The sequence below is a fragment of the Cucumis sativus genome, chromosome 7 (assembly GCF_000004075.3).
Source record: "Cucumis sativus cultivar 9930 chromosome 7, Cucumber_9930_V3, whole genome shotgun sequence".
Lineage (NCBI taxonomy): Eukaryota > Viridiplantae > Streptophyta > Magnoliopsida > Cucurbitales > Cucurbitaceae > Cucumis > Cucumis sativus.
The window spans coordinates 17258816-17271467 of NC_026661.2; the positions used below are offsets into that span (position 1 = coordinate 17258816).

General features: G+C 28.0%; 2 long non-coding RNA genes across 3 annotated transcripts; both read left to right on the forward strand.

Moving 5' to 3' along the window:
• Positions 1–580: 580 nt before the first annotated feature.
• LOC116404953 lies at positions 581–4339 on the forward strand. Its single transcript, XR_004217972.1, has 2 exons — positions 581–1207; positions 3601–4339. It is a non-coding gene; the product is annotated as an uncharacterized LOC116404953 (long non-coding RNA).
• A 5848-nt stretch (positions 4340–10187) lies between these two features.
• LOC116405038 lies at positions 10188–12225 on the forward strand. 2 transcript variants are annotated; one of them, XR_004218099.1, is made up of 2 exons: positions 10188–10537; positions 11617–12225. It is a non-coding gene; the product is annotated as an uncharacterized LOC116405038 (long non-coding RNA). The 2 variants fall into 2 exon arrangements; XR_004218098.1 differs by having other exon boundaries at positions 10197–10463.
• The last annotated feature ends 427 nt before the right edge of the window (positions 12226–12652 follow it).

Sequence of the window (12652 nt, forward strand, 5' to 3'; positions counted from 1 at the left end):
ATGCATATTATCTAACTAATTTGTAATAATTCTATCTCAAAGTTTAATTAATAGTTTGAACCTCCAAATTGACCCAAAGTTTAAGAGAACACAAAGGAAATAAGTTGTATATCCAAAAGAGATCGTGAAACTACGAAAATATAATTAAAAAATACTTAAAATAATTGAAAACGACTACTTATATGAACAAAAATGTACATTTTTTTTATAGCTTAGTCCCAAGAATTTGAAAGAGTGTTTAGATATGGGTAATTCGAAATCCAAACTGTCTTAATTTGGAGGATTAAACATCTAATTGGTTCTAATATTTTTCACTATTTGATGTTGTGCAGTTGTATTTTAAAAGTGACACGCATTCTAACATCATTCAAATTAATTTTCAAATAATCTCACTTATTGGTTCATCAAAATTGATATTTTCCCCTAAATTGATTTTCTTTTTTGGAAGTTGTGTTCCCCCACACAAAAGCAAAGAAATCTCTTTAATTCACTGTATTGGTTAGGGTTACATGTTTTCATCTCTCTCAACAATAAATTCATTCACTTTTCCCCCCCACAACTTCTGTCTATAAATAAACCCAAAGCATGACCCCTCACTTTTCCATTTTCAACAAACCCCATTTCCCTTTTTCTTCTTCCTCTTTTCTCTTTTCTCTTTTCTCTTTTCTTCTGCTCCGTTCATCCCATCCATCGCTGGCCCTCCTTCCAAATCCCGCTTTTCCCTTAAAAAGATCACCGGCTTTCAATCTCCCTCTCTCCCTTCTTCTTCTCCTTCTCACCCTCCTCCTCCTCCCCCTTCTCCTCCATCGAGAGTCGCGAAATTGAATCCCACTCACGGAAGCTCCTGCTTCTTCTTTCATTTTCTTCTTTTCCTTTTCGAATTGCAAAAGCATTCGTTGACTCTCCCTTTTTATTGCTTTTGATTCTTCTTCCTAAGCCCCATCGATTTATGTGCTGTGTGTATGTGATTGACTGATTGTGTTCGCGAAGGAAAAGGTGAAGCTGCCAGCATGATCTACCTCTGGTCTGCTAGCTTGAAAAGACAAAAGCGTAAAGATAAAGAGATTGATTCATACCAATTTCTTTTTTCTTCATCCATTGGTAACCCTAGTTAGGTCATGCTCTGACAGCCTCACTCCTTCCTACTCCCGAACTCTCTAAAAATCCCAATCTTCCTTCCATTTCTACCACCACCATCGCTCAATCGGTAACCTATTCGTTTCGATTTACTTTTGTGCTTTATTCTTGAATCGGTTATAGGTTGGTTATTTCTAGGCGTGCGATCGGAACTTGTATCATCATCTCTGCTTTTTTTCTTCTTTCACTTTTGCTTTTATTTGCTGCCAAAGCATGCTTTGCCCGCCGGTGCGTGGTGGTGGGGAACCACTGCTCTGTGATTTCTGTTGGTTGTTGGGCTTAATGTTTTTAAAATGTGCCTTTACTTGTACGGCTTCATACTATGGTTGGCTATTGGATCTTAAATCATGTCTGGAATTTTTCTCGTTATGTTTCAGTTTTTGTTTTAGCTTTTTTGATGGGTCCAGCTGTTTCTATGGGTTTAACTTCTAACATACTTTTATTTGCATTCCATGCAAGTTTTTTGGTGATTTCATGACTCTGATCATCTCCTTTTGTTCTTTTGTTGGAAATAACAAATTTCTTTCTTTCTTAAAGTTGTAAAATTGGGATTCTTTTGCTTTTGGATTATATTGAGTTTCTAAATCTATATATTTTCTATTTTAAATTTATTTTAGTTTATATCATGGTGGTCAGTCGAAGCTTATTTGTATTGTATGAGTTTTTCGGTTTCTGGATCTATTGGACGAGGGCTTTGAATCACACTAAGTATTATGCAACATTTGAAACATATCTTCTTTCTATTCAATGTTTAATAGAAATTAATTTTGCACAGCATTAACCCCTATGGAGAAGTACCTGTCCTTTCTCACAAGCATGTATGCAAAGACTGTTCTATTTGCATCTATTGTTTAAACGTATTTATTAAGTTTCATCGTTTTGATTATTGTGAATACGTGCGGGATTAGTTGTGAATGATTTATGGTCTCTTTGGTTCGGCTAGAAATAAATGTTTTTTTTTTAAAGAAAACTCATTTTTATTGTTCATGGCTTTTGATGGAAATAACTGTTCATCTTCTTTTAAAGCCAAATTTTAGAGTTCATGGTTTAACTGATTTTGAGTGTGTGGATGGATGTTTTGAAATGATTTTGAACGTGACAAAAATGACTTCAGAAATCACTTTTCAAACATGTACTTGAGAGAAATAATTCAGGTAATTGGAATTTTCATACATGCTCTTTTTTTAATGCTTTGGGATAGATAGTGGCAACCATCTCTTTCTTTATTTTTTAAAAAATAACCATAGAATTGAATCTACAGCCAAATTTCAAATTGACTTTTTTGTTCTTTTTGTAGTTTCGAAAACTTTCGCTTTGTTTGTTTTAAATTAATATTTGTAGAAAATAGATAGGAAATAAAGAAATTTAAAGATAGTTGAAAGGCTTAAATGAAAATGGATAACAAAATAGTAGTATGGAAGTTGATATGTTAAGTTTTTGTCTATTGATGTCGGTGGAGTGTAATTTTCTTTTTTCAAATTCGAATGATGCATGGAAATAAAGAAGATTTCAATTTTATTTTGTGATAAAGCATAACTAGTGGGATTATGGAGAAAATCATGTCAGATTGTCGAGCTTTGGATTGTTTTTTTAATTTTGTCTTGTTGCAAGCATAGGGAGAAGTGTGCACGTGATTGTAAAAAAAGAATTACGTGGTGGGTAAATATGATGAACATAGGTGGGCGATGGTAACACATGATTAAATAATGTAGACACAGAGAGGATAGACACCTAGAGAACAAAGCAAATAAAATCTTCAATCTTTAAAAACAATCAAACTGGGAAAGAATAAAGAATCAAAGAGAGCTTTCTCTTTTTATTCTTTAGGCCTTTTGATTTTCTTACCAGTAATTATTTTGTTTTATTTTCTTACTCTATTCAACTTTTCTTTATAGGTTAGGTTTTCTTATAGGCCACAAGATTCTGCTTCTATTGGTATCAACAATTTAATATAAAGATTGATATAAGGATCAAAATTTTCACATTTTAGATGAAAGGTCATTTTAATTACCAATATTAGTTTATTTTCTTTTTATCTTCAGTGAAATTATAATGGAATATTATCTGCTTGTCTGTCTAGGTATGATTGATTGTCTATTTTTCATCACTGTCAATTGCACGAACCGCTTTTGAAGAGTAGCTAAATAGTGTTAGTTGTATTGGTGCTTTAGAAATTGATCTTAATGCTAAAATTAGATTTGAAAAAAAAAACTTATGGAATTATTATGGGTTTGAGAATTGTAGAAATTTAGAGGTTTAATTTGTACGATTGTAACTGCTCTATACCCTATATAAGGTATAAATGTTTTAACAATGTTATTTAGTAATTGAGTGGCTGGAATTTAATTTACTTCGTGATGGTAATCTTTTGTCTACCGATTGATAGAAGATTTTGATTTTAACTTAATAATCTAGATTAGAAGCTAATTTGTATAATGATCCAACCATATTATGGATTGTCAGGGGACTCCATTACGAGCTGAAGTATTATATTAACCAACGCATTGTAATTTTACTCAGGCAGTAAAGTGACTCGAGAATTTTTTCATATTGACATCGTCTCACCTTTCATTTCGTTGTATTTATAGTGACTTCATGTGCCCTATTTGGTGAATACACTGAGAGGGATTCCGTCATTCAATGTTTATAATTTTGGTTAGTCATTTTTTGGAAGATTTCTTTTTTCTCTTTTGTAATCAAATGTATTGTTATTTATATTTCTTGAAATCATAATAATAACTAGTGCGTTAACACATGTCAAAAACTCAAGATGGTACTTTTAGTTGGTTGGATAGGCCCCAAGTTGGTTGAGTTAAATTTACCTTTGAATTATCTAAATTATTGAAGCCCTTCGAGGATAGTCTCTTACTGCAAGTTTAGGAAGTGAACACCAATAAGTAAATGATTCATTATCCAAAAGAGTAACGATGACAGATACCGAACCCTAAGTAGTAGGAAAGTGGATGTGGAAAAAGAAAAAGGAAAGAAAAGAAGTTCCATTTCCAAGACAAAATGATGGGAAAAACATCAATTATTATTATTATTGTTAAGAACCATTGTTATCAACTAAGAAAGAGTTGGAATTAAACTATAGTGTACCCGTCTACAATGACAATCTCAACACTTTTAATTTCTTTTCTTTATTCTTCCCAATATTGTAAATCTGATTAAAAGTAATCTAATTAATCAAACCCATTTATCATTTTTCTCTTTTTTCTGTTTTATTTTCCTCCTCTTTTTAAGTGATTATAATCATTTTGTTCACCCAATTATTTTTCACTAGTGTAATTATTGAACTTACTATGTAATTTATCCTCTACAAAATGCAACGTGATTTCCTTGATTATATTATCTTCATCATTAAAAAAGGGTTACTGTTCTAATTAGAGTGGTTGATGGGATATTTGATGGTTGGTCATAGTTAGTATTTTGAATAAATGAATTATGGTTGGATCAGTAAATATTCAAATCGACCTCGTGGCGATGGAGGAGGATCCTGATAATTGGAGAGTTAGGGTTTGAGCTCAATTTTTATGCACAAACAGAAAAAGATATAGTTAGACTACTTATATGATATCTGAAATGATGTTTGGGAGAAAAAAATGAGTCTTCCCTTCGGGAGTTTTTGTACCGATTTTATTGATGAAAACTATCAAAACTAATTAATAACATATTTAAGATAAGTTAACTAGCAGAACTATAATTTTGTTACGTTTAATTTGATACTCTATCGATTATTAGTTTTGGTTGGTTTAATCTTATAAAAAAAGTGTCGTTTTTTTTCAAATCAACACGGAGTCCCTCTTTCCCTTGACCAACTACCTTTGGTTCAATTGATTCAGTTTTTCAACCTGCCAAAACTCATTTCCAGTGGTTGCCTTATCAATGAAAAAACCTAAATTGAATTGAAAAATTGATAATAAAGAAATGTGTCTTCTTTTTTTACCATTGTTATTGAATGAAATAAATAAATTAGTTGACCTAAAATTAAATAATTTCAAATCCACGTGAGTCTTCTAATAAAGTCGATAAATAGGGAATAGAGTTCATTTATATATGAAATTTGTTCTTTTTTTATTTTTTATTTTTTATTTACAAGAAAATAAATTAAAAGACTTTTATAAAGTAAACATTAATCTTGTGAGTGTCATAAAAAGAGATTCCATGACAGTATTTTGTGTCAACTCTATAATTATTATGTCAAAAGTTCCCTCCACTATATTTCCTATTTGAGTTTAATTTTCTATAATGACGTAATTATTAGGTACATAAATTGCGTAGGACTAGCAACTTTTAATTTTTCTAATATTATTACACACATTTGTTTTAACTTATGACATGCTGTATTACTCTTAAGGTTATTATAAAGAACAAAAATATGTTCCTAATTACAATTCAAATCTCACACTAACAATCATATACAAAACGTAAGAAATGTCATTGCTAAATTATTAGAGATTTGTCGAAGTATGTCACACGTTGCATGTGCTCACTCATTATTATAGAACATTAAGTTTAAGTAACGCTACGATCTAACCCGTCTTTTATGGCATCGGCAAATTTTTTTAATGATGTTTTTGTTTGATCACAATTGTAGAAGTTGTTTCCATTTCCATCTATAAGCGCTTGTAATGCATCCGTCAATTGTTTATAATCGAGTTACGAATCCTTCATCCTTTAATTGTTTAATTTTTGTTTAATTTAATCTCTATATTTTTAATAAATCTTAAATTTAATTTTTTAAAATTAATAATAATAACAAATATTTTAAAAATATTCCTGGAAAAATGTATAAACTAAAGTTAGATATTTAAAAGTAGAATGGATTAAAATTGAATAAAGTTGAAAGAAATTTATTAGAAAGGTTATGGTAAATTTTTCATAACAAATAATTATCTTATTCACGACTATATTAATGATATAATATGAAAATTTGATAATATTAAAGTAATTTAGTTAGACATAGAAAATAAGGAGAAAATAAAAAAAGAAGGTTTGAAATTTTAATTTATAGGATAAGAATAATTGAAAGTTATAGAGAAGAGAGACAAATAGATGTATATAGAGAGAAAAGAAAGGAAGGCATAGTTAAATAATATATTCGATACTTTATTTTGAATTATGTTATGTGCAATTAAGATAAGAAGTGGGGAAAACACACATTGGAATATGAGAAAGATTCTGACAACAATGAGGAATTTAATATTTTCATGTTTTTAATTTACTTCATTCCAACACTTTAGCCAATCAAATTTCTACTCAACATAAACGTCAAAAATATTATATTTTATGGAGAGAAAAAAAAAAAAAGAAGAAGACATGAATTAGACTTTAGGGTTACAAACTTAGAACTACGAGTTTAGACCTCTTATCTAATAAGTTTTTGGTAAATTTTAATGAGAAATTGCTATCAACAAAAATGAAAACTATTTTACTATTTAGAAGATATACACAAACCTCATAAAATTTAGAAGCTTAATTTGTAATTAATTTAACCTTAAACTTTTTAAAAAAAATTTAATGAAATTGATCCAATTTTTCCATTAAGTTTATTTTCCCCCCTCAAGTTTAGCTTAAACTTATTGCACTTTTTATACCTCTTACCAACATTTGTTACATTCACTCGCTATAATTTCATAAGAAAATTAACCTTCTTGACTAAACTATTATTGTCCCAACAGAATAATCTCTAAGTTTAACTTTCAATTTGATAATTTTGTTTTTGTTTTTAAAAAATAGGGTTGCAAAATTGATTCTAGCTAAGTTTAATATCCTTCTTTACACATATAAGTGTCATATATGTCCTAATTTAATTAACTTCAATTTGAGTTCTAATAAACTAAAAGTTTTATGCATGAACACACCATAACTTAATTAATAATTAAACATGCTAAGTTAAGCCAACGAAAGAGAGGCTAATGTTATGGAAGAACAAGTTGCAAAAATTATCTCAACATAGATTGATAGTTGTAATTACACCCTTAAAATTTATACAAGTGTTAAGATTCGTATATACTCGACTCACGTTAACTTAACTTATAGTTGCAATTTTGGAAGAAGAAAAAAATGTTAGAGATGCTTTATTTTGAAAGGGGAAATAGATGAAGAGGGTTTAGGGATAGAAGAATATATAATATATTATGTGTGTGTTCCATATATGTAGTTGAGATTTGGTATGTATATGGATGAGATTATGATAAGGACTCCATATGAATATGTCTCTCCTATTTCTCCAACACACATGAAAATAACAAAACAACACATAAATACAATATGTCAATATCTAAATTTTCCCTTCCTACACCCAATGACTTTGGATTTTGTCTCTATTTCCACACTCCTCCAATTTTTTTATGTGATTCACACATTTTTTTTAGTTTAACAATTTAGACGTGAGAGGGTATGAGATTGAATTATTGACTTTGAGAGACGATTATCGGTGATAATTTATCCACTTAGTTGTGTTTCTATTGATTATATTTTTTTTTTCTTGTCGGATTTTATTAGGTTTAATTTTAATCTTATTTGTTAACCGTTCAACAGGTATTGATGTTTAATTGAAATCTCTACTTTGGAATCTTCATTTTGTTAGGTTAACGTTATGTAGGGTGAGTTTCAAAACTCTAAGGGTTAATTAGGTTTTAGGTTGAGTGAGCTATATATGTACAATAACTATGGCAATTTTTATAGAAAGGATGTAGAGAAAGCCTCATTAGTATGATATAAACGATATCAAATCTTCAATTTCTATAGAAAAAAGTTTATACCAATTAATAATTGTCGTGTAGCTAAACTTCCACACGCTTTAATTTAGTTTATGAAAATAATTATTAAAAGTTTATTTTTTCTTTAAATCCTTAAAAGAATTCAAAAGTGAACAAAACAAGAACATTGGTATAACTAATTTCATAAAGCTTAATTTCACAAAATCATTACCAACAGCAGCAAGATGTGTCTTTCAATTTTCTAAAACTTCTTTTAAAAAATTCTAATCAAGTTTTAATTAAAAATAAGGAATATATATATAAGTTCAAAAACAAATTGTTTTAGTCTTAAAAATTAGGCCTAGAATTTCAAAATAAACATAATTAAAGTAAATTAAACATAAAAGAAAGGTATTAGTAAATAAGCATGATTTTGAAAGACAAAACCAAAAAGAAAGAAAAAACAATAGTTAATAGATAAAATGAGGAACATTTGATGGGCCCTTATTTCATTTTTATGATCTTTTTAACTTTCATTATACTCCACCTTTTTATCTTTTTCATAACCTATGATAACAAATAGATCAATACACCACGTAAGGATCATATATATTATTAATAAACAATAATACATCTATATTTGTTAATGAATACTTTATTAACTCAAGTCTCATACATATATCTATATATGATTAATTGAGGTGGTTGACTAAACTATATATAAATATATATATAACAACTAAATTGAAACTAAATCCTAATTAAATGAATCCGATTGAAATGAGGGTGGAAATTAAGTACAGGTTTTAAAGTGGATACAGAGGAGGAAGATGAATAATATAAAGTTAATGAATGGCACAAAACATGTGGATTGTTTAAAGAAAAAGAAAAGCAAACTAATGAAAGACACCTATAAGGGAAAAAAAAAATGGAAGAATGGTACAAAGAGAGAAGGGAAAGGCACATGGGGTTTTGTTAGGTTTAGATTCTAAACCCTTTCTCTTTTATTTTTTTCCTCTCTTTCAAAGTTGGAGTGTTAAGAAGCCATGCAATTGGTCCCCCTTACCACCTTTTTTTTTTGGGGTTTCATGGAGGTTTTCGTGTGATGTTAACTTCTAGAGACAGAAACAGACCCACATATCAAAAAGTAAATAGTGGGTATTGCTTCAGAATATAATGCTAAAAAAGAGATTAAACTATAATATTTAAACTTATCTCGGCATAAACTTTAATATGGTATTAAAGTACCACATATCACACTTTATTAATTACCTATCTTACATCAACATTTTAAAAAATTATTATAAATATCTTCCTATACTGTGTTTGGGTTGTTAATTAATTTTTTTTTGTTGCGTTAAGTTAGATACTAATATATAACTTATATATGTTAAAAATAGTTTTGAGAATTATATTATTTTGACTACATTTAAATGAGCTTAAAGGGATACTCCTAGCTAGTCATGAACAAATATAGATTCCGTAATGAGATTATTCAAAAGATGTTGATAGGTTACTTATTAGTTATTTATGCTAATTATTTTGAAGTCTCTTTTGAAACATATTTAAGAATTCTAAATAACTTTAACCCTATGATACCAAGTTTTTAAGCTTATCGATAAATTAAGTACATTTATTAAATTTTATTGAGTGAAGTGGTAAGGTGTGCGAGATATATTCGAATTATTAAAGATATATACTATAGTTAAATAAATTGAAAATTCTAAATTTGATAGTGATTTGTTTTGTATTAATCATTATAAAAAATATATATTTCTTTTTATGTATGAGAAAATTAAAAGGGCTTTAAAATAGTAGCATTAAGAAAAAAGTTGTTTGTCCTAGTGACTTTGAAGAAACAAAATTATTATAAGGTATGAGAATTTTCAAAAAACTTGTCTAACTTGATTTTATGTCTAAATCACAAACACATGAAAGAAAGAAGAAGACCAATTAATTGTATGATACCTCAACTTAAAGTTTTTCTTAACATAAATTCAAATCTCACCTAGGTAACTGTTTAAACTCAAAATTAGAAAATGTGATAAACCTTTTTCTTTATATAGTTTTGGTCGAGTGTAGTAGTGATTTTTGGATTGCGATGTAAAATGTTAAAGAAGAAATAGACCCACATGACAAAAAGTGAATGTTAGTTTTTTCTTTTTCTTTTTTGGTTAAAAAGAATTGAAAAATAACATGTTTTGGCGTGGGATGAAATAATATTCATTATTTGTCTTACCCTTTGGACCACTTTATTTATTAGTATTATTAGTATTGGTGTTTGGGTCATATAAACTCAATAACATAACAAGTAACAACTCATCAGCTTTTTGGTATACTCTTTCTTTAACACAACAACAATAATAATAATAACAAAATGACCAAATTACTTGATACCCAAAATTCCATACCCTCACCCTCTATTTATACCCCTTCTATTATTCCCTTTCTCTTTTAATATAAACCCTTTTTCTTTTCCTTTTCTTTCTCCGCCGTGCGTGCTCCGCCGTGCACCACTAGCTGTTGAAGCTGCCAGCATGATCTGAATCTGAACCCTCCGCCGCCCCGATCTCACGTCGGTCCATCGGAATCGGATCATATTGGTAGCTTCATCTGCTCATGGTATCACGATTCTCTCTCTCTCTCTTCTTAACCCTAATTTTTCATTTTTAACCCTTTATGGAATTATAGAAATGGTAATTCTCTCTCTTTTTTTTCCTTCTTCTTTTCAAATTTGTATGAGGAAATTGGGTTTTTTGTTCTTTCTATTTTATGAGATGTTGAATTAATTAAGGAAACTATAAGGAATTGTATTTTATATATAATTTGGTGTGTTTTTCTTTGATTTTGTCTTCTATTTTCTTTGATAAAAATAAATAAAATCTTGGTTTTGGAATTGAATTTGTATCCTTCTTTTTGCAATTTTCTATCAGAATTGGTTTTTTTTTTTTTTTTTTATGAAAGTATAGTCAATTTATAACCAATATTGTAAAAAATACCTGTTTTTGGTATTTGTATCTTTCTTTGATTCTTAATCTACTATATAAAAAAAAAAATAGTGAAATGGTAGCCAAATATAGAAAACTTAAGAAGAAGAATATTTGTTTCTCAGAATTTTGTCTTCACATCATTGAAACTCTTTACCAAATGTTTTAAAAAGAGAAGTAGGTTTACATTATTGGTAACTATTAAATAATTTCTTCTTCTTTTTTCTATATTTGAAAATACTCTTTTCTCGATTAGATTATAGAATTTAGAATTAACATTCGATAATATCTCAAAAATGATTTGAATTTTTTTATTAAATCATACCAATTAAATTTTAACATTACTCAAAAAAACCAAATTTGCAATTTACCTATTTTTTTATTTAAAAAGGGTGTAATTTTGATATATATACTTTCCTAAGCACTTATTTTAACAGAAAAAGTCATTATCAAATGGAACCCATAAATAAATTGTATTCAATATTTTATTTCATGGATCAGTTTGATAAAAGCAATATATATGTATATATAAAATAAAAATAATATTTAAGATAAATAAATTATTATTATTTTTCTTCACCTCTTAATTGTTTTTGTGTTCTTTTTAGGCCTAATTAGCAATGGCTAACTATCCCTAAGCTGAATATTAAAGTACAGAAAAATGAATATAACCATAAATTAGTACCAAAATCATATTTATTCATACGATCAATGACATTTTTAGAAATAGAATATGCGAATCTTTTTAATTTTGTTTTATGTGTTTCCTCTTTTTGTGGTGAATTAAGGCATTTACTTGGGAAACTCAAATATTATATCGACACAAAGATTGAAGATTGAAGAGAAGATATGTTTGTGTTAGGGTTTCCAATTACATTTTGAAGAAGAATCGAATCTATAATTAATTTGAAGTAAACTACAATAATACGAATTTATCTACTGAATTATATGTTTAGACTAACTATTTGAACTTTGAGCTTATAGATCTTTTTTTTAAGTATATGTTCAGAAGATAGAAATTGAATAAAATAAAACTTTCTCGAAATGAATTCATTTATATTCTGTAATGTTATGAAAATTTAAAATCTTGAAATAATTGGATGAAATATATATAATTTTTCTTGAGAAGGATTATTTTTACACTCATTTTCGTTTTCCAATTAGTAATGTGGTTGGATGGGTTTTCATGATGAGTAATAATTAAAGATGGGTGATAGAGATGTTTAACTAATGTATTCATTTTTAAAATATTGTGTCATGATTGATATTATTCTTTTGCTTAGGTACAAAATAAATGTGTGACATGATATTTAATTTCTAATAAATGAAACAGTGATATGATATTCAACTATTAATTTTCAGGTCGTTATTGTCAAAAAAAAAAAAAAAAAAAAAAACTTCAATAGATGTCCCTTTTCAAGACAAATTTTAAATTTTTAGACTTAAATCTCATTTGGGTCATTAATTAATTTGTTTGATGTCCCTTTTCAACTATACAAGGAAGAAAAAAAAAAGATTAATATGCATGTCATCCATAAATATATATATATATATATTTTTATCTATCTTCTACTAATAGTTAATTAAAAAGATAAAGTTAAATTTTGAAAACTAAAAAATTAGCTTTTAAAATGTTGTTTTTATTTTTGAAATTTGACTAAAAGCTCAAGTAATTAAAAATCATTGTAAAGCATAAATAGAAAATATGTTTAATTTTTGAAAACAATAACCAAAAAAGGAAATGATTATTAAAGGGGACTTAGGTGTCAATATTTGAAAATAAAAACAATGAAACCCTATAGGCATAGTTTGGATAGGTGCTAG